The sequence below is a fragment of the Pseudophryne corroboree genome, unplaced genomic scaffold, assembly GCF_028390025.1.
Source record: "Pseudophryne corroboree isolate aPseCor3 unplaced genomic scaffold, aPseCor3.hap2 scaffold_630, whole genome shotgun sequence".
NCBI classification, from domain to species: domain Eukaryota; kingdom Metazoa; phylum Chordata; class Amphibia; order Anura; family Myobatrachidae; genus Pseudophryne; species Pseudophryne corroboree.
This window is the reverse complement of record NW_026970226.1, coordinates 72,563-89,181: the sequence shown is the minus strand read 5'-3', so window position 1 is coordinate 89,181 and position 16,619 is coordinate 72,563. Positions and strand designations below refer to the sequence as shown.

General features: G+C 45.8%; 13 non-coding genes and 2 pseudogenes across 13 annotated transcripts; all 15 read right to left on the bottom strand.

Annotated features, from left to right (window-relative positions):
• Positions 1-13: 13 nt before the first annotated feature.
• LOC135036179 (U1 spliceosomal RNA) lies at positions 14-176 on the bottom strand. The gene has a single exon (XR_010230998.1). It is a non-coding gene; the product is annotated as a U1 spliceosomal RNA (small nuclear RNA).
• Positions 177-328: 152 nt separating this feature from the next.
• LOC135036085 (U1 spliceosomal RNA) lies at positions 329-492 on the bottom strand. Its single transcript, XR_010230921.1, has one exon. It is a non-coding gene; the product is annotated as a U1 spliceosomal RNA (small nuclear RNA).
• Positions 493-1,193: 701 nt separating this feature from the next.
• LOC135036161 (U1 spliceosomal RNA) lies at positions 1,194-1,329 on the bottom strand (annotated as a pseudogene).
• Positions 1,330-1,481: 152 nt separating this feature from the next.
• Positions 1,482-1,645, bottom strand: LOC135036253 (U1 spliceosomal RNA). The gene has a single exon (XR_010231059.1). It is a non-coding gene; the product is annotated as a U1 spliceosomal RNA (small nuclear RNA).
• Positions 1,646-2,319: 674 nt separating this feature from the next.
• Positions 2,320-2,482, bottom strand: LOC135036110 (U1 spliceosomal RNA). Its single transcript, XR_010230944.1, has one exon. It is a non-coding gene; the product is annotated as a U1 spliceosomal RNA (small nuclear RNA).
• Positions 2,483-2,634: 152 nt separating this feature from the next.
• Positions 2,635-2,798, bottom strand: LOC135036231 (U1 spliceosomal RNA). The gene has a single exon (XR_010231038.1). It is a non-coding gene; the product is annotated as a U1 spliceosomal RNA (small nuclear RNA).
• A 674-nt stretch (positions 2,799-3,472) lies between these two features.
• LOC135036094 (U1 spliceosomal RNA) lies at positions 3,473-3,635 on the bottom strand. Its single transcript, XR_010230929.1, has one exon. It is a non-coding gene; the product is annotated as a U1 spliceosomal RNA (small nuclear RNA).
• A 152-nt stretch (positions 3,636-3,787) lies between these two features.
• LOC135036129 (U1 spliceosomal RNA) lies at positions 3,788-3,951 on the bottom strand. The gene has a single exon (XR_010230963.1). It is a non-coding gene; the product is annotated as a U1 spliceosomal RNA (small nuclear RNA).
• A 2,424-nt stretch (positions 3,952-6,375) lies between these two features.
• LOC135036185 (U1 spliceosomal RNA) lies at positions 6,376-6,539 on the bottom strand. The gene has a single exon (XR_010231001.1). It is a non-coding gene; the product is annotated as a U1 spliceosomal RNA (small nuclear RNA).
• Positions 6,540-6,691: 152 nt separating this feature from the next.
• Positions 6,692-6,855, bottom strand: LOC135036048 (U1 spliceosomal RNA). The gene has a single exon (XR_010230886.1). It is a non-coding gene; the product is annotated as a U1 spliceosomal RNA (small nuclear RNA).
• A 670-nt stretch (positions 6,856-7,525) lies between these two features.
• On the bottom strand, positions 7,526-7,689 carry LOC135036151 (U1 spliceosomal RNA). The gene has a single exon (XR_010230984.1). It is a non-coding gene; the product is annotated as a U1 spliceosomal RNA (small nuclear RNA).
• An 835-nt stretch (positions 7,690-8,524) lies between these two features.
• LOC135036160 (U1 spliceosomal RNA) lies at positions 8,525-8,660 on the bottom strand (annotated as a pseudogene).
• A 152-nt stretch (positions 8,661-8,812) lies between these two features.
• LOC135036252 (U1 spliceosomal RNA) lies at positions 8,813-8,976 on the bottom strand. Its single transcript, XR_010231058.1, has one exon. It is a non-coding gene; the product is annotated as a U1 spliceosomal RNA (small nuclear RNA).
• Positions 8,977-9,650: 674 nt separating this feature from the next.
• Positions 9,651-9,813, bottom strand: LOC135036108 (U1 spliceosomal RNA). Its single transcript, XR_010230943.1, has one exon. It is a non-coding gene; the product is annotated as a U1 spliceosomal RNA (small nuclear RNA).
• A 152-nt stretch (positions 9,814-9,965) lies between these two features.
• LOC135036230 (U1 spliceosomal RNA) lies at positions 9,966-10,129 on the bottom strand. The gene has a single exon (XR_010231037.1). It is a non-coding gene; the product is annotated as a U1 spliceosomal RNA (small nuclear RNA).
• Positions 10,130-16,619: the final 6,490 nt, after the last annotated feature.

Genomic DNA, 16,619 nt, shown 5'->3' with positions numbered 1-16,619 from the left:
CTGAGACAAAGAGATCTGAATTATACGAGAGCCGACCAGGGGAAACACAAATTATGCAGTCAAGTTTCCCACATTTGGGGAAATCACAGGAGCAGCACACCCAGAGTACAATGGGTGAGCCTTGCCCTGGGAGAAGCACCTTCATGATAATAGTATCTCACCTGGCAGGTAAGTAGGAGTTGGGCTAGAGCTGGGGAGGGTCGCTGCTCGGGTACCCCCCTGTAAAGTGAAGGAGATCCAACTGAGGCAGCACAAGGGAACTCTCGAAAAAAGAACAAGGCTAAAGGAAAATCTGAGACAAAGAAATCTGACTTTTACCAGAGCTGACCAGAGGAAAGCACAAACACAGTCTCCCACTACCACAAATAATGCAGTCAAGTTTCCCACATTTGGGGAAATCACAGGGGTCAGCATACCCAAAATGCAATGAATGAACCTCACCCTGGGTGAAAAATCTTCATGACCATGGTATCTCCTATGCAAAATAAGTATGATTTGGAATAGGGCTGGGGAGGGCCGCTGCTCATGCACATCTCTGTCAAGTAAAGGAGATTCAACTGAGGCAGCACAAGGGAACTCTCATCTTGGGACAACAACTGCAGGGAGAACATATATTTTCAGATGAACATGGGAGGGCAGAAGGCTGCCTAATACTGAAGCACCCCCAAACAACAAACCAAATGCAACAACTAGTGCAAGCATTCCTGGGGGAAGGCCTGCCGCAGATGGATTTGCATATGGTGATGTCATCCAAGCAGTGGGTCAAAGTTGGCTTCAACCCTCGTCTGCATATGAAAAGAGAAAAGGGGCGTGCAGGGCATGGTGGCCTTTTGCGGCGCTTGGCTGACCCCTAGTTTGCATTAAACACCTCCACCCTCCTTTGGTGTGGGGCTCATGTTGGCTATGCCCCAGCCCCTGAAGCATTCAAGGTTATTTCTTGCAGCAGCTGGGCACTGTAACAGCTCCAGAGCTGCTCTGTAAGGCAAGTAAAAGGGTGTGGGCCCTGCAGCACTACCTGTAGTTTGCATTGTGCATTGGAAGGCACAAAGTAAGCAGACGGGAGGAGAAGTCAGGATAGTGCACAAGGGTATAGAAGGGAGCGGCTGAAGAAAAGAGAAGTGGAAACAGACAGCAAACTAGGCTGGAGAGAGACCTGAGACAAAGAGATCTGAATTATACGAGAGCCGACGAGGGGAAACACAAATTATGCAGTCAAGTTTCCCACATTTGGGGAAATCGCAGGAGCAGCACACCCAGAGTGCAATGGTTGAGCCTTGCCCTGGGAGAAGCACCTTCATGATCATAGTATCTCACCTGGCAGGTAAGTAGGAGTTGGGCTAGAGCTGGGGAGGGTCGCTGCTCGGGTTCCCCCCTGTGAAGTGAAGGAGATCCAACTGAGGCAGCACCAGGGAACTCTCGAAAGAAGAACAAGGCTAGAGGAAGATCTGAGACAAAGAAATCTGACTTTTACCAGAGCTGACCAGAGGAAAGCACAAACACAGTCCCCCACTACCACAAATAATGCAGTCGAGTTTCCCACATTTGGGAAAATCACAGGGGTCAGCATACCCAGAATGCAATGAATGAACCTCACCCTGGGAGAAAAATCTTCATGACCATGGTATCTCCTATGCAAAATAAGTATGATTTGGGATAGGGCTGGTGAGGGCAGCTGCTCAGGCACTTCTCTGTCAAGTAAAGGAGATTCAACTGAGGCAGCACAAGTGAACTCTCATCTGGGGACAACAACTGCAGGGAGACCACATCTTTTCAGATGAACATGGGAGGGCGGAAGGCTGCCTAATACTGAAGCACCATCAAATATCAAACCATATGCAACAACTAGTACAAGCACTCCTGGGGGAAGGTCTGCAGCAGACGGATTTGCATACGGTGATGTTATCCAAGCAGTGGGCCAAAGTTGACTGGAACCCTCATCTGCATATGAAAAGAGAAAAGGGGCATGCAGGGCATGGCGGCCTTTTGCAGTGCTTGGATGACCCCTAGTTCGCATTAAACACCTCCCCCCTCCTTTGGTGTGGGGCTCATGTTGGCCATGCCCCATCCCCTGAAGCATTCAAGCTGATTTCTTGCAGCAGCTGGGCACTGTAACAGCTCCAGAGCTGCTCTGTAAGGCAAGTAAAAGGGTGTGGGCCCTGCAGCACTACCTGTAGTTTGCATTGTGCATTGGAAGGCACAAAGTAAGCAGACGGGAGGAGAAGTCAGGATAGTGCACAAGGGTATAGAAGGGAGCGGCTGAAGAAAAGAGAAGTGGAAACAGACAGCAAACTAGGCTGGAGAGAGACCTGAGACAAATAGATCTGAATTATACGAGAGCCGACCAGGGGAAACACAAATTATGCAGTCAAGTTTCCCACATTTGGGGAAATCGCAGGGGCAGCACACCCAGAGTGCAATGGGTGAGCCTTGCCCTGGGAGAAGCACCTTCATGATCATAGTATCTCACCTGGCAGGTAAGTAGGAGTTGGGCTAGAGCTGGGGAGGGTCGCTGCTCGGGTACCCCCCTGTCAAGTGAAGGAGATCCAACTGAGGCAGCACAATGGAACTCTCGAAAGAAGAACAAGGCTAGAGGAAAATCTGAGACAAAGAAATCTGACTTTTACCAGAGCTGACCAGAGGAAAGCACAAACACAGTCCCCCACTACCACAAATAATGCAGTCAAGTTTCCCACATTTGGGGAAATCACAGGGGTCAGCATACCCAAAATGCAATGAATGAACCTCACCCTGGGAGAACAATCTTCATGACCATGGTATCTCCTATGCAAAATAAGTATGATTTGGAATAGGGCTGGGGAGGGCCGCTGCTCATGCACATCTCTGTCAAGTAAAGGAGATTCAACTGAGGCAGCACAAGGGAACTCTCATCTGGGGACAACAACTGCAGGGAGAACACATATTTTCAGATGAACATGGGAGGGCAGAAGGCTGCCTAATACTGAAGCACCCCCAAACAACAAACCAAATGCAACAACTAGTGCAAGCATTCCTGGGGGAAGTTCTGCAGAAGACGGATTTGCATACGGTGATGTCATCCAAGCAGTGGGTCAAAGTTGGCTTCAACCATCATCTGCATATGAAAAGAGAAAAGGGGCGTGCAGGGCATGGCGGCCTTTTGCGGTGCTTGGATGACCCCTAGTTCGCATTAAACACCTCCACCCTCCTTTGGTGTGGGGCTCATGTTGGCCATGCCCCATCCCCTGAAGCATTCAAGCTGATTTCTTGCAGCAGCTGGGCACTGTAACAGCTCCAGAGCTGCTCTGTAAGGCAAGTAAAAGGGTGTGGGCCCTGCAGCACTACCTGTAGTTTGCATTGTGCATTGGAAGGCACAAAGTAAGCAGACGGGAGGAGAAGTCAGGATAGTGCACAAGGGTACAGAAGGGAGCGGTTGAAGAAAAGAGAAGTGGAAACAGACAGCAAACTAGGCTGGAGAGAGACCTGAGACAAAGAGATCTGAATTATACGAGAGCCGACCAGGGGAAACACAAATTATGCAGTCAAGTTTCCCACATTTGGGGAAATCGCAGGGGCAGCACACCCAGAGTGCAATGGGTGAGCCTTGCCCTGGGAGAAGCACCTTCATGATCATAGTATCTCACCTGGCAGGTAAGTAGGAGTTGGGCTAGAGCTGGGGAGGGTCGCTGTTCGGGCACCCCCCTGTCAAGTGAAAGAGATCCAACTGAGGCAGCACAAGGGAACTCTCGAAAGAAGAACAAGGCTAGAGGAAGATCTGAGACAAAGAAATCTGACTTTTACCAGAGCTGACCAGAGGAAAGCACAAACACAGTCCCCCACTACCACAAATAATGCAGTCGAGTTTCCCACATTTGGGAAAATCACAGGGGTCAGCATACCCAGAATGCAATGAATGAACCTCACCCTGGGAGAACAATCTTCATGACCATGGTATCTCCTATGCAAAATAAGTATGATTTGGGATAGGGCTGGTGAGGGCCGCTGCTCAGGCACATCTCTGTCAAGTAAAGGAGATTCAACTGAGGCAGCACAAGGGAACTCTCATCTGGGGACAACAACTGCAGGGAGACCACATCTTTTCAGATGAACATGGGAGGGCGGAAGGCTGCCTAATACTGAAGCACCATCAAATATCAAACCATATGCAACAACTAGTACAAGCACTCCTTGGGGAAGGTCTGCAGCAGACGGATTTGCATACGGTGATGTTATCCAAGCAGTGGGACAAAGTTGACTGGAACCCTCATCTGCATATGAAAAGAGAAAAGGGGCATGCAGGGCATGGCGGCCTTTTGCAGTGCTTGGATGACCCCTAGTTCGCATTAAACACCCCCACCCTCCTTTGGTGTGGGGCTCATGTTGGCCATGCCCCATCCCCTGAAGCATTCAAGCTGATTTCTTGCAGCAGCTGGGCACTGTAACAGCTCCAGAGCTGTTCTGTAAGGCAAGTAAAAGGGTGTGGGCCCTGCAGCACCACCTGTTGTTCGCATTGTGCGTTGGAAGGCACAAATTAAGCAGACGGGAGGAGAAGTCAGGATAGTGCGCAAGGGCATACTTTTCTCTTAGTCCGGGGGCAAGGCTTCAAAATGGGGTCTGCAACGGAGGAGACACAGGGGGCGTGGTCACAGCAGCTTTTCTCTACAGCCTGCACCAGCAGGAGCCTACACCATTTTTTATGATCACGCTGAACTGCAGTGCGACTGCAATTACAGCATGGTCAAGAAGGGAGGCGTCATGCTGGGTGGCCATGCCCTGTCACTGTGCAGGAGCCAGCACAGCTCACACACTAGTCCCCGGGTGCAGCCCCCAACCCCCGGGACACCCGGAGCAACAAAATGTAGATTCAGGCCACCAGGCCACGCCCCTACCTATGAAACCATGCCTCCTTTTTACCATTGCGCTGTTTATCTGCGCGCACTGCATTACAATCTCCCTCGCCACCTTTCTGGGTGTCACCAGTGATAGTGACACCTCTGCCATGCTTGTAGCAGCTGGTCCTAAGATCTACGCCTCAAGCCCTGAGTGTTTGCCCTTGTGACTTGTTGATCATCATAGCGAAGCAGATGCTTACAGAAAACTGCAGGGGCTTAGATTGAAAATAAAAAAATTGATGGGTATAAGGTAGAGAGGAGCGGGTTCGGTTCTCCGAGAACCGAATTCCCCACGAACTCCACGTGGTTTACACTGGTCCGAGGCAGGCTCGGTTGTTCCCGCCTGACTCGGAAAACCTGAACAAGGGAAAATGTCATCATCCCGCTGTCGGATTCTTGCGAGATTCGGATTCCATATAAAGAGCTGCGCGTTGCTGCCATTTTTACTCGTGCATTGAAGAGAGAGCGGAGAGGACGTGGCTATGTTCTCTCAGTGGAAATCTCAATATCAGTGCTCAGTATCAGTGGTTACTTATTGCTGCTCAGTAATACTAGTAGTGTGTCTCTCCTGCTCAGTGTCAGTTCTCAGTAGTATCCTCATCAGTGCTCAGTATCACTGCTCATTGTCTTGTGCTGCATTGTGGTGCTCAGCATACTACAGTACATTACTAATAGTCCAGTGCTGCATCTTGCTGCTCAGTGTCAGTTCTAGTATCCTCATCAGTGCTCACTATCACTGCTCATTGCATTGTGGTGTTCTGTATACTACAGTAACATAGTAATATAGTATATATAGAGGAGCGGGTTCGGTTCTCCGAGAACCGAATTCCCGACGAACTCCACGTGGTTTACACTGGTCCGTGGCAGGCTCGGTTGTTCCCGCCTGACTCGGAAAACCTGAACAAGGGAAAATGTCATCATCCCGCTGTCGGATTCTCGCGAGATTCGGATTCCATATAAAGAGCTGCGCGTTGCCGCCATTTTTACTCGTGCATTGAAGAGAGAGCGGAGAGGACGTGGCTATGTTCTCTCAGTGGAAATCTCAATATCAGTGCCCAGTATCAGTGGTTACTTATTGCTGCTCAGTAATACTAGTAGTGTGTCTCTCCTGCTCAGTGTCAGTTCTCAGTAGTATCCTCATCAGTGCTCAGTATCACTGCTCATTGTCTTGTGCTGCATTGTGGTGCTCAGCATACAACAGTACATTACTAATAGTCCAGTGCTGCATCTTGCTGCTCATGTTGGCTATGCCCCAGCCCCTGAAGCATTCAAGCTGATTTCTTGCAGCAGCTGGGCACTGTAACAGCTCCAGAGCTGCTCTGTAAGGCAAGTAAAAGGGTGTTGGCCCTGCAGCACTACCTGTAGTTTGCATTGTGCGTTGGAAGGCACAAAGTAAGCAGACAGGAGAAGTCAGGAGAGTGCACAAGGGCATAGAAGGCAGGGGCTCAAGAAAAGAGAAGTGGAAACAGACAGCAAACTAGGCTGGAGAGAGACCTGAGACAAAGAGATCTGAATTATACGAGTAGCCGACCAGAGGAAACACAAATTATGCAGTCAAGTGTCCCACATTTGGGGAAATCGTAGGAGCAGCACACCCAGAGTGCAATGGGTGAGCCTTGCCCTGGTAGAAGCACCTTCCTGATCATAGTATCTCACTTGGCAGGTAAGTAGGAGTTGGGCTTGAGCTGGGGAGGGTCGCTGCTCGGGCACCCCCCTGTCAAGTGAAGGAGATCCAACTGAGGCAGCACAAGGAAACTCTCAAAAAAAGAACAAGGCTAGAGGAAGATCTGAGACAAAGAAATCTGACTTTTACCAGAGCTGACCAGAGGAAAGCACAAACACAGTCCCCCACTACCACAAATAATGCAGTCGAGTTTCCCACATTTGGGGAAATCACAGGGGTCAGCATACCCAGAATGCAATGAATGAACCTCACCCTGGGAGAACAATCTTCATGACCATGGTATCTCCTATGCAAAATAAGTATGATTTGGGATAGGGCTGGGGAGGGCCGCTGCTCAGGCACATCTCTTTCAAGTAAAGGAGATTCAACTGAGGCAGCACAAGGGAACTCTCATCTGGGGACAACAACTGCAGGGAGAACACATATTTTCAGATGAACATGGGAGAGCTGAAGGCTGCCTAATACTGAAGCACCCCAAACAACAAACCAGATGCAACAACTAGTACAAGCATTCCTGGGGGAAGGTCTGCAGAAGACGGATTTGCATACGGTGATGTCATCCAAGCAGTGGGCCAAAGTTGGCTGGAACCCTCATCTGCATATGAAAAGAGAAAAGGGGTATGCAGGGCATGGCGGCCTTTTGCGGCGCTTGGATGACCCTTAGTTCGCATTAAACACCTCCACCCTCCGTCGGTGTGGGGCTCATGTTGGCTATGCCCCAGCCCCTGAAGCATTCAAGCTGATTTCTTGCAGCAGCTGGGCACTGTAACAGCTCCAGAGCTGCTCTGAAAGGCAAGTAAAAGGGTGTGGGCCCTGCAGCACTACCTGTAGTTTGCATTGTGCGTTGGAAGGCACAAAGTAAGCAGACAGGAGAAGTCAGGAGAGTGCACAAGGGCATAGAAGGCAGCGGCTCAAGAAAAGAGAAGTGGAAACAGACAGCAAACTAGGCTGGAGAGAGACCTGAGACAAAGAGATCTGAATTATACGAGTAGCCGACTAGAGGAAACACAAATTATGCAGTCAAGTGTCCCACATTTGGGGAAATCGTAGGAGCAGCACACCCAGAGTGCAATGGGTGAGCCTTGCCCTGGGAGAAGCACCTTCCTGATCATAGTATCTCACCTGGCAGGTAAGTAGGAGTTGGGCTAGAGATGGGGAGGGTCGCTGCTCGGGCACCCCCCTGTCAAGTGAAGTTCTGCAGAAGACGGATTTGCATACGGTGATGTCATCCAAGCAGTGGGTCAAAGTTGGCTTCAACCCTCATCTGCATATGAAAAGAGAAAAGGGGCGTGCAGGGCATGGCGGCCTTTTGCGGTGCTTGGATGACCCCTAGTTCGCATTAAACACCTCCACCCTCCTTTGGTGTGGGGCTCATGTTGGCCATGCCCCATCCCCTGAAGATGAACATGGGAGGGCAGAAGGCTGCCTAATACTGAAGCACCCCCAAACAACAAACCAAATGCAACAACTAGTGCAAGCATTCCTGGGGGAAGGCCTGCCGCAGATGGATTTGCATATGGTGATGTCATCCAAGCAGTGGGTCAAAGTTGGCTTCAACCCTCGTCTGCATATGAAAAGAGAAAAGGGGCGTGCAGGGCATGGTGGCCTTTTGCGGCGCTTGGCTGACCCCTAGTTTGCATTAAACACCTCCACCCTCCTTTGGTGTGGGGCTCATGTTGGCTATGCCCCAGCCCCTGAAGCATTCAAGCTGATTTCTTGCAGCAGCTGGGCACTGTAACAGCTCCAGAGCTGCTCTGTAAGGCAAGTAAAAGGGTGTGGGCCCTGCAGCACTACCTGTAGTTTGCATTGTGCATTGGAAGGCACAAAGTAAGCAGACTGGAGGAGAAGTCAGGATAGTGCACAAGGGTATAGAAGGGAGCGGCTGAAGAAAAGAGAAGTGGAAACAGACAGCAAACTAGGCTGGAGAGAGACCTGAGACAAAGAGATCTGAATTATACGAGAGCCGACGAGGGGAAACACAAATTATGCAGTCAAGTTTCCCACATTTGGGGAAATCGCAGGAGCAGCACACCCAGAGTGCAATGGTTGAGCCTTGCCCTGGGAGAAGCACCTTCATGATCATAGTATCTCACCTGGCAGGTAAGTAGGAGTTGGGCTAGAGCTGGGGAGGGTCGCTGCTCGGGTTCCCCCCTGTGAAGTGAAGGAGATCCAACTGAGGCAGCACCAGGGAACTCTCGAAAGAAGAACAAGGCTAGAGGAAGATCTGAGACAAAGAAATCTGACTTTTACCAGAGCTGACCAGAGGAAAGCACAAACACAGTCCCCCACTACCACAAATAATGCAGTCGAGTTTCCCACATTTGGGAAAATCACAGGGGTCAGCATACCCAGAATGCAATGAATGAACCTCACCCTGGGAGAAAAATCTTCATGACCATGGTATCTCCTATGCAAAATAAGTATGATTTGGGATAGGGCTGGTGAGGGCAGCTGCTCAGGCACTTCTCTGTCAAGTAAAGGAGATTCAACTGAGGCAGCACAAGTGAACTCTCATCTGGGGACAACAACTGCAGGGAGACCACATCTTTTCAGATGAACATGGGAGGGCGGAAGGCTGCCTAATACTGAAGCACCATCAAATATCAAACCATATGCAACAAATAGTACAAGCACTCCTGGGGGAAGGTCTGCAGCAGACGGATTTGCATACGGTGATGTTATCCAAGCAGTGGGCCAAAGTTGACTGGAACCCTCATCTGCATTTGAAAAGAGAAAAGGGGCATGCAGGGCATGGCGGCCTTTTGCAGTGCTTGGATGACCCCTAGTTCGCATTAAACACCTCCCCCCTCCTTTGGTGTGGGGCTCATGTTGGCCATGCCCCATCCCCTGAAGCATTCAAGCTGATTTCTTGCAGCAGCTGGGCACTGTAACAGCTCCAGAGCTGCTCTGTAAGGCAAGTAAAAGGGTGTGGGCCCTGCAGCACTACCTGTAGTTTGCATTGTGCATTGGAAGGCACAAAGTAAGCAGACGGGAGGAGAAGTCAGGATAGTGCACAAGGGTATAGAAGGGAGCGGCTGAAGAAAAGAGAAGTGGAAACAGACAGCAAACTAGGCTGGAGAGAGACCTGAGACAAATAGATCTGAATTATACGAGAGCCGACCAGGGGAAACACAAATTATGCAGTCAAGTTTCCCACATTTGGGGAAATCGCAGGGGCAGCACACCCAGAGTGCAATGGGTGAGCCTTGCCCTGGGAGAAGCACCTTCATGATCATAGTATCTCACCTGGCAGGTAAGTAGGAGTTGGGCTAGAGCTGGGGAGGGTCGCTGTTCGGGCACCCCCCTGTCAAGTGAAAGAGATCCAACTGAGGCAGCACAAGGGAACTCTCGAAAGAAGAACAAGGCTAGAGGAAGATCTGAGACAAAGAAATCTGACTTTTACCAGAGCTGACCAGAGGAAAGCACAAACACAGTCCCCCACTACCACAAATAATGCAGTCGAGTTTCCCACATTTGGGAAAATCACAGGGGTCAGCATACCCAGAATGCAATGAATGAACCTCACCCTTGGAGAACAATCTTCATGACCATGGTATCTCCTATGCAAAATAAGTATGATTTGGGATAGGGCTGGTGAGGGCAGCTGCTCAGGCACATCTCTGTCAAGTAAAGGAGATTCAACTGAGGCAGCACAAGTGAACTCTCATCTGGGGACAACAACTGCAGGGAGACCACATCTTTTCAGATGAACATGGGAGGGCGGAAGGCTGCCTAATACTGAAGCACCATCAAATATCAAACCATATGCAACAACTAGTACAAGCACTCCTGGGGGAAGGTCTGCAGCAGACGGATTTGCATACGGTGATGTTATCCAAGCAGTGGGCCAAAGTTGACTGGAACCCTCATCTGCATATGAAAAGAGAAAAGGGGCATGCAGGGCATGGCGGCCTTTTGCAGTGCTTGGATGACCCCTAGTTCGCATTAAACACCTCCCCCCTCCTTTGGTGTGGGGCTCATGTTGGCCATGCCCCATCCCCTGAAGCATTCAAGCTGATTTCTTGCAGCAGCTGGGCACTGTAACAGCTCCAGAGCTGCTCTGTAAGGCAAGTAAAAGGGTGTGGGCCCTGCAGCACTACCTGTAGTTTGCATTCTAGTGTCTTTCGTTTGGGAGAAAAATGCAAAGGTACAATACAGCTTTTCCTTGCCGATATCTCTCTTTTGCAAAGAGCTAGGCATTGGAAAATTCAGGGCTATACCGTGTAGATGAAGCACTAACAGGAGGCTTTTAAATTTTCATTCTAGTGTCTTTCGTTTGGGAGAAAAATGCAAAGGTACAATACAGCTTTTCCTTGCCAATATCTCTCTTTTGCAAAGAGCTAGGCATTGGAAAATTCAGGGCTATAATGTGTAGATGAAGCACTAACAGGAGGCTTTAAAATTTTCATTCTAGTGTCTTTCGTTTGGGAGAAAAATGCAAAAGTACAATGCAGCTTTTCCTTGCCGATATCTCTCTTTTGCAAAGAGATAGGCATTGGAAAATTCAGGGCTATAACGTGTAGATGAAGCACTAATAGGAGGCTTTAAAATTTTCATTCTAGTGTCTTTCGTTTGGGAGAAAAAAGCAAAGGTACAATACAGCTTTTCCTTGCCGATATCTCTCTTTTGCAAAGAGATAGGCATTGGAAAATTCAGGGCTATAACGTGTAGATGAAGCACTAACAGGAGGCTTTGAAATTTTCATTCTAGTGTCTTTCGTTTGGGAGAAAAATGCAAAGGTACAATACAGCTTTTCCTTGCCGATATCTCTCTTTTGCAAAGAGCTAGGCATTGGAAAATTCAGGGCTATAACGTGTAGATGAAGCACTAACAGTAGGCTTTAAAATTTTCATTCTAGTGTCTTTCGTTTGGGAGAAAAATGCAAAGGTACAATACAGCTTTTCCTTGCCAATATCTCTCTTTTGCAAAGAGCTAGGCATTGGAAAATTCAGGGCTATAACGTGTAGATGAAGCACTAACAGGAGGCTTTAAAATTTTCATTCTAGTGTCTTTCGTTTGGGAGAAAAATGCAAAAGTACAATGCAGCTTTTCCTTGCCGATATCTCTCTTTTGCAAAGAGATAGGCATTGGAAAATGCAGGGCTATAACGTGTAGATGAAGCACTAACAGGAGGCTTTAAAATTTTCATTCTAGTGTCTTTCGTTTGGGAGAAAAATGCAAAGGTACAATACAGCATTTCCTTGCCGATATCTCTCTTTTGCAAAGAGATAGGCATTGGAAAATTCAGGGCTATAACGTGTAGATGAAGCACTAACAGGAGGCTTTAAAATTTTCATTCTAGTGTCTTTCGTTTGGGAGAAAAATGCAAAGGTACAATACAGCTTTTCCTTGCCGATATCTCTCTTTTGCAAAGAGATAGGCATTGGAAAATTCAGGGCTATAACGTGTAGATGAAGCACTAACAGGAGGCTTTAACATTTTCATTCTAGTGTACTTCGTTTGGGAGAAAAATGCAAAGGTACAATACAGCTTTTCCTTGCCGATATCTCTCTTTTGCAAAGAGATAGGCATTGGAAAATTCAGGGCTATAACGTGTAGATGAAGCACTAATAGGAGGCTTTAAAATTTTCATTCTAGTGTCCTTCGTTTGGGAGAAAAATGCAAAGGTACAATACAGCTTTTCCTTGCCGATATCTCTCTTTTGCAAAGAGATAGGCATTGGAAAATTCAGGGCTATAACGTGTAGATGAAGCACTAACAGGAGGCTTTAAAATTTTCATTCTAGTGTCTTTCGTTTGGGAGAAAAATGCAAAGGTACAATACAGTTTTTCCTTGCCGATATCTCTCTTTTGCAAAGAGATAGGCATTGGAAAATTCAGGGCTATAACGTGTAGATGAAGCACTAACAGGAGGCTTTAAAATTTTCATTCTAGTGTCTTTCGTTTGGGAGAAAAATGCAAAGGTACAATACAGCTTTTCCTTGCCAATATCTCTCTTTTGCAAAGAGCTAGGCATTGGAAAATTCAGGGCAATAACGTGTAGATGAAGCACTAACAGGAGGCTTTAAAATTTTCATTCTAGTGTCTTTCGTTTAGGAGAAAAATGCAAAAGTACAATGCAGCTTTTCCTTGCCGATATCTCTCTTTTGCAAAGAGATAGGCATTGGAAAATGCAGGGCTATAACGTGTAGATGAAGCACTAACAGGAGGCTTTAAAATTTTCATTCTAGTGTCTTTCGTTTGGGAGAAAAATGCAAAGGTACAATACAGCATTTCCTTGCCGATATCTCTCTTTTGCAAAGAGATAGGCATTGGAAAATTCAGGGCTATAACGTGTAGATGAAGCACTAACAGGAGGCTTTAAAATTTTCATTCTAGTGTCTTTCGTTTGGGAGAAAAATGCAAAGGTACAATACAGCTTTTCCTTGCCGATATCTCTCTTTTGCAAAGAGCTAGGCATTGGAAAATTCAGGGCTATACCGCGTACATGAAGCACTAACAGGAGGCTTTTAAATTTTCATTCTAGTGTCTTTCGTTTGGGAGAAAAATGCAAAGGTACAATACAGCTTTTCCTTGCCAATATCTCTCTTTTGCAAAGAGCTAGGCATTGGAAAATTGAGGGCTATAACGTGTAGATGAAGCACTAACAGGAGGCTTTAAAATTTTCATTCTAGTGTCTTTCGTTTGGGAGAAAAATGCAAAAGTACAATGCAGCTTTTCCTTGCCGATATCTCTCTTTTGCAAAGAGATAGGCATTGGAAAATTCAGGGCTATAACGTGTAGATGAAGCACTAATAGGAGGCTTTAAAATTTTCATTCTAGTGTCTTTCGTTTGGGAGAAAAAAGCAAAGGTACAATACAGCTTTTCCTTGCCGATATCTCTCTTTTGCAAAGAGATAGGCATTGGAAAATTCAGGGCTATAACGTGTAGATGAAGCACTAACAGGAGGCTTTAAAATTTTCATTCTAGTGTCTTTCGTTTGGGAGAAAAATGCAAAGGTACAATACAGCTTTTCCTTGCCGATATCTCTCTTTTGCAAAGAGATAGGCATTGGAAAATTCAGGGCTATAACGTGTAGATGAAGCACTAACAGTAGGCTTTAAAATTTTCATTCTAGTGTCTTTCGTTTGGGAGAAAAATGCAAAGGTACAATACAGCTTTTCCTTGCCGATATCTCTCTTTTGCAAAGAAATAGGCATTGGAAAATTCAGGGCTATAACGTGTAGATGAAGCACTAACAGGAGGCTTTAAAATTTTCATTCTAGTGTCCTTCGTTTGGGAGAAAAATGCAAAGGTACAATACAGCTTTTCCTTGCCGATATCTCTCTTTTGCAAAGAGATAGGCATTGGAAAATTCAGGGCTATATCGTGTAGATGAAGCACTAACAGGAGGCTTTAAAATTTTCATTCTAGTGTCTTTCGTTTGGGAGAAAAATGCAAAGGTACAATACAGCTTTTCCTTGCCAATATCTCTCTTTTGCAAAGAGCTAGGCATTGGAAAATTCAGGGCTATAACGTGTAGATGAAGCACTAACAGGAGGCTTTAAAATTTTCATTCTAGTGTCTTTCGTTTGGGAGAAAAATGCAAAAGTACAATGCAGCTTTTCCTTGCCGATATCTCTCTTTTGCAAAGAGATAGGCATTGGAAAAAGCAGGGCTATAACGTGTAGATGAAGCACTAACAGGAGGCTTTAAAATTTTCATTCTAGTGTCTTTCGTTTGGGAGAAAAATGCAAAAGTACAATGCAGCTTTTCCTTGCCGATATCTCTCTTTTGCAAAGAGATAGGCATTGGAAAAAGCAGGGCTATAACGTGTAGATGAAGCACTAACAGGAGGCTTTAAAATTTTCATTCTAGTGTCTTTCGTTTGGGAGAAAAATGCAAAGGTACAATACAGCATTTCCTTGCCGATATCTCTCTTTTGCAAAGAGATAGGCATTGGAAAATTCAGGGCTATAACGTGTAGATGAAGCACTAACAGTAGGCTTTAAAATTTTCATTCTAGTGTCTTTCGTTTGGGAGAAAAATGCAAAGGTACAATACAGCTTTTCCTTGCCGATATCTCTCTTTTGCAAAGAAATAGGCATTGGAAAATTCAGGGCTATAACGTGTAGATGAAGCACTAACAGGAGGCTTTAAAATTTTCATTCTAGTGTCCTTCGTTTGGGAGAAAAATGCAAAGGTACAATACAGCTTTTCCTTGCCGATATCTCTCTTTTGCAAAGAGATAGGCATTGGAAAATTCAGGGCTATATCGTGTAGATGAAGCACTAACAGGAGGCTTTAAAATTTTCATTCTAGTGTCTTTCGTTTGGGAGAAAAATGCAAAGGTACAATACAGCTTTTCCTTGCCAATATCTCTCTTTTGCAAAGAGCTAGGCATTGGAAAATTCAGGGCTATAACGTGTAGATGAAGCACTAACAGGAGGCTTTAAAATTTTCATTCTAGTGTCTTTCGTTTGGGAGAAAAATGCAAAAGTACAATGCAGCTTTTCCTTGCCGATATCTCTCTTTTGCAAAGAGATAGGCATTGGAAAAAGCAGGGCTATAACGTGTAGATGAAGCACTAACAGGAGGCTTTAAAATTTTCATTCTAGTGTCTTTCGTTTGGGAGAAAAATGCAAAGGTACAATACAGCATTTCCTTGCCGATATCTCTCTTTTGCAAAGAGATAGGCATTGGAAAATTCAGGGCTATAACGTGTAGATGAAGCACTAACAGGAGGCTTTAAAATTTTCATTCTAGTGTCTTTCGTTTGGGAGAAAAATGCAAAGGTACAATACAGCTTTTCCTTGCCGATATCTCTCTTTTGCAAAGAGATAGGCATTGGAAAATTCAGGGCTATAACGTGTATATGAAGCACTAACAGGAGGCTTTAAAATTTTCATTCTAGTGTCTTTCGTTTGGGAGAAAAATGCAAAGGTACAATACAGCTTTTCCTTGCCGATATCTCTCTTTTGCAAAGAGATAGGCATTGGAAAATTCAGGGCTATAACGTGTAGATGAAGCACTAACAGTAGACTTTAAAATTTTCATTCTAGTGTCTTTCGTTTGGGAGAAAAATGCAAAGGTACAATACAGCTTTTCCTTGCCAATATCTCTCTTTTGCAAAGAGCTAGGCATTGGAAAATTCAGGGCTATAACGTGTAGATGAAGCACTAACAGGAGGCTTTAAAATTTTCATTCTAGTGTCTTTCGTTCGGGAGAAAAATGCAAAGGTACAATACAGTTTTTCCTTGCCGATATCTCTCTTTTGCAAAGAGATAGGCATTGGAAAATTCAGGGCTATAACGTGTAGATGAAGCACTAACAGGAGGCTTTAAAATTTTCATTCTAGTGTCCTTCGTTTGGGAGAAAAATGCAAAGGTACAATACAGCTTTTCCTTGCCAATATCTCTCTTTTGCAAAGAGCTAGGCATTGGAAAATTCAGGGCTATAACGTGTAGATGAAGCACTAAAAGGAGGCTTTAAAATTTTCATTCTAGTGTCTTTCGTTTGGGAGAAAAATGTAAAAGTACAATGCAGCTTTTCCTTGCCGATATCTCTCTTTTGCAAAGAGATAGGCATTGGAAAATTCAGGCCTATAACGTGTAGATGAAGCACTAACAGGAGGCTTTAAAATTTTCATTCTAGTGTCTTTCGTTTGGGAGAAAAATGTAAAAGTACAATGCAGCTTTTCCTTGCCGATATCTCTCTTTTGCAAAGAGATAGGCATTGGAAAATTCAGGGCTATAACGTGTATATGAAGCACTAACAGGAGGCTTTAAAATTTTCATTCTAGTGTCTTTCGTTTGGGAGAAAAATGCAAAGGTACAATACAGCTTTTCCTTGCCGATATCTCTCTTTTGCTAAGAGATAGGCATTGGAAAATTCAGGGCTATAACGTGTAGATGAAGCACTAAAAGGAGGCTTTAAAATTTTCATTCTAGTGTCCTTCGTTTGGGAGAAAAATGCAAAGGTACAATACAGCTTTTCCTTGCCGATATCTCTCTTTTGCAAAGAGATAGGCATTGGAAAATTCAGGGCTATAACGTGTAGATGAAGCACTAATAGGAGGCTTTAAAATTTTCATTCTAGTGTCCTTCGTTTGGGAGAAAAATGCAAAG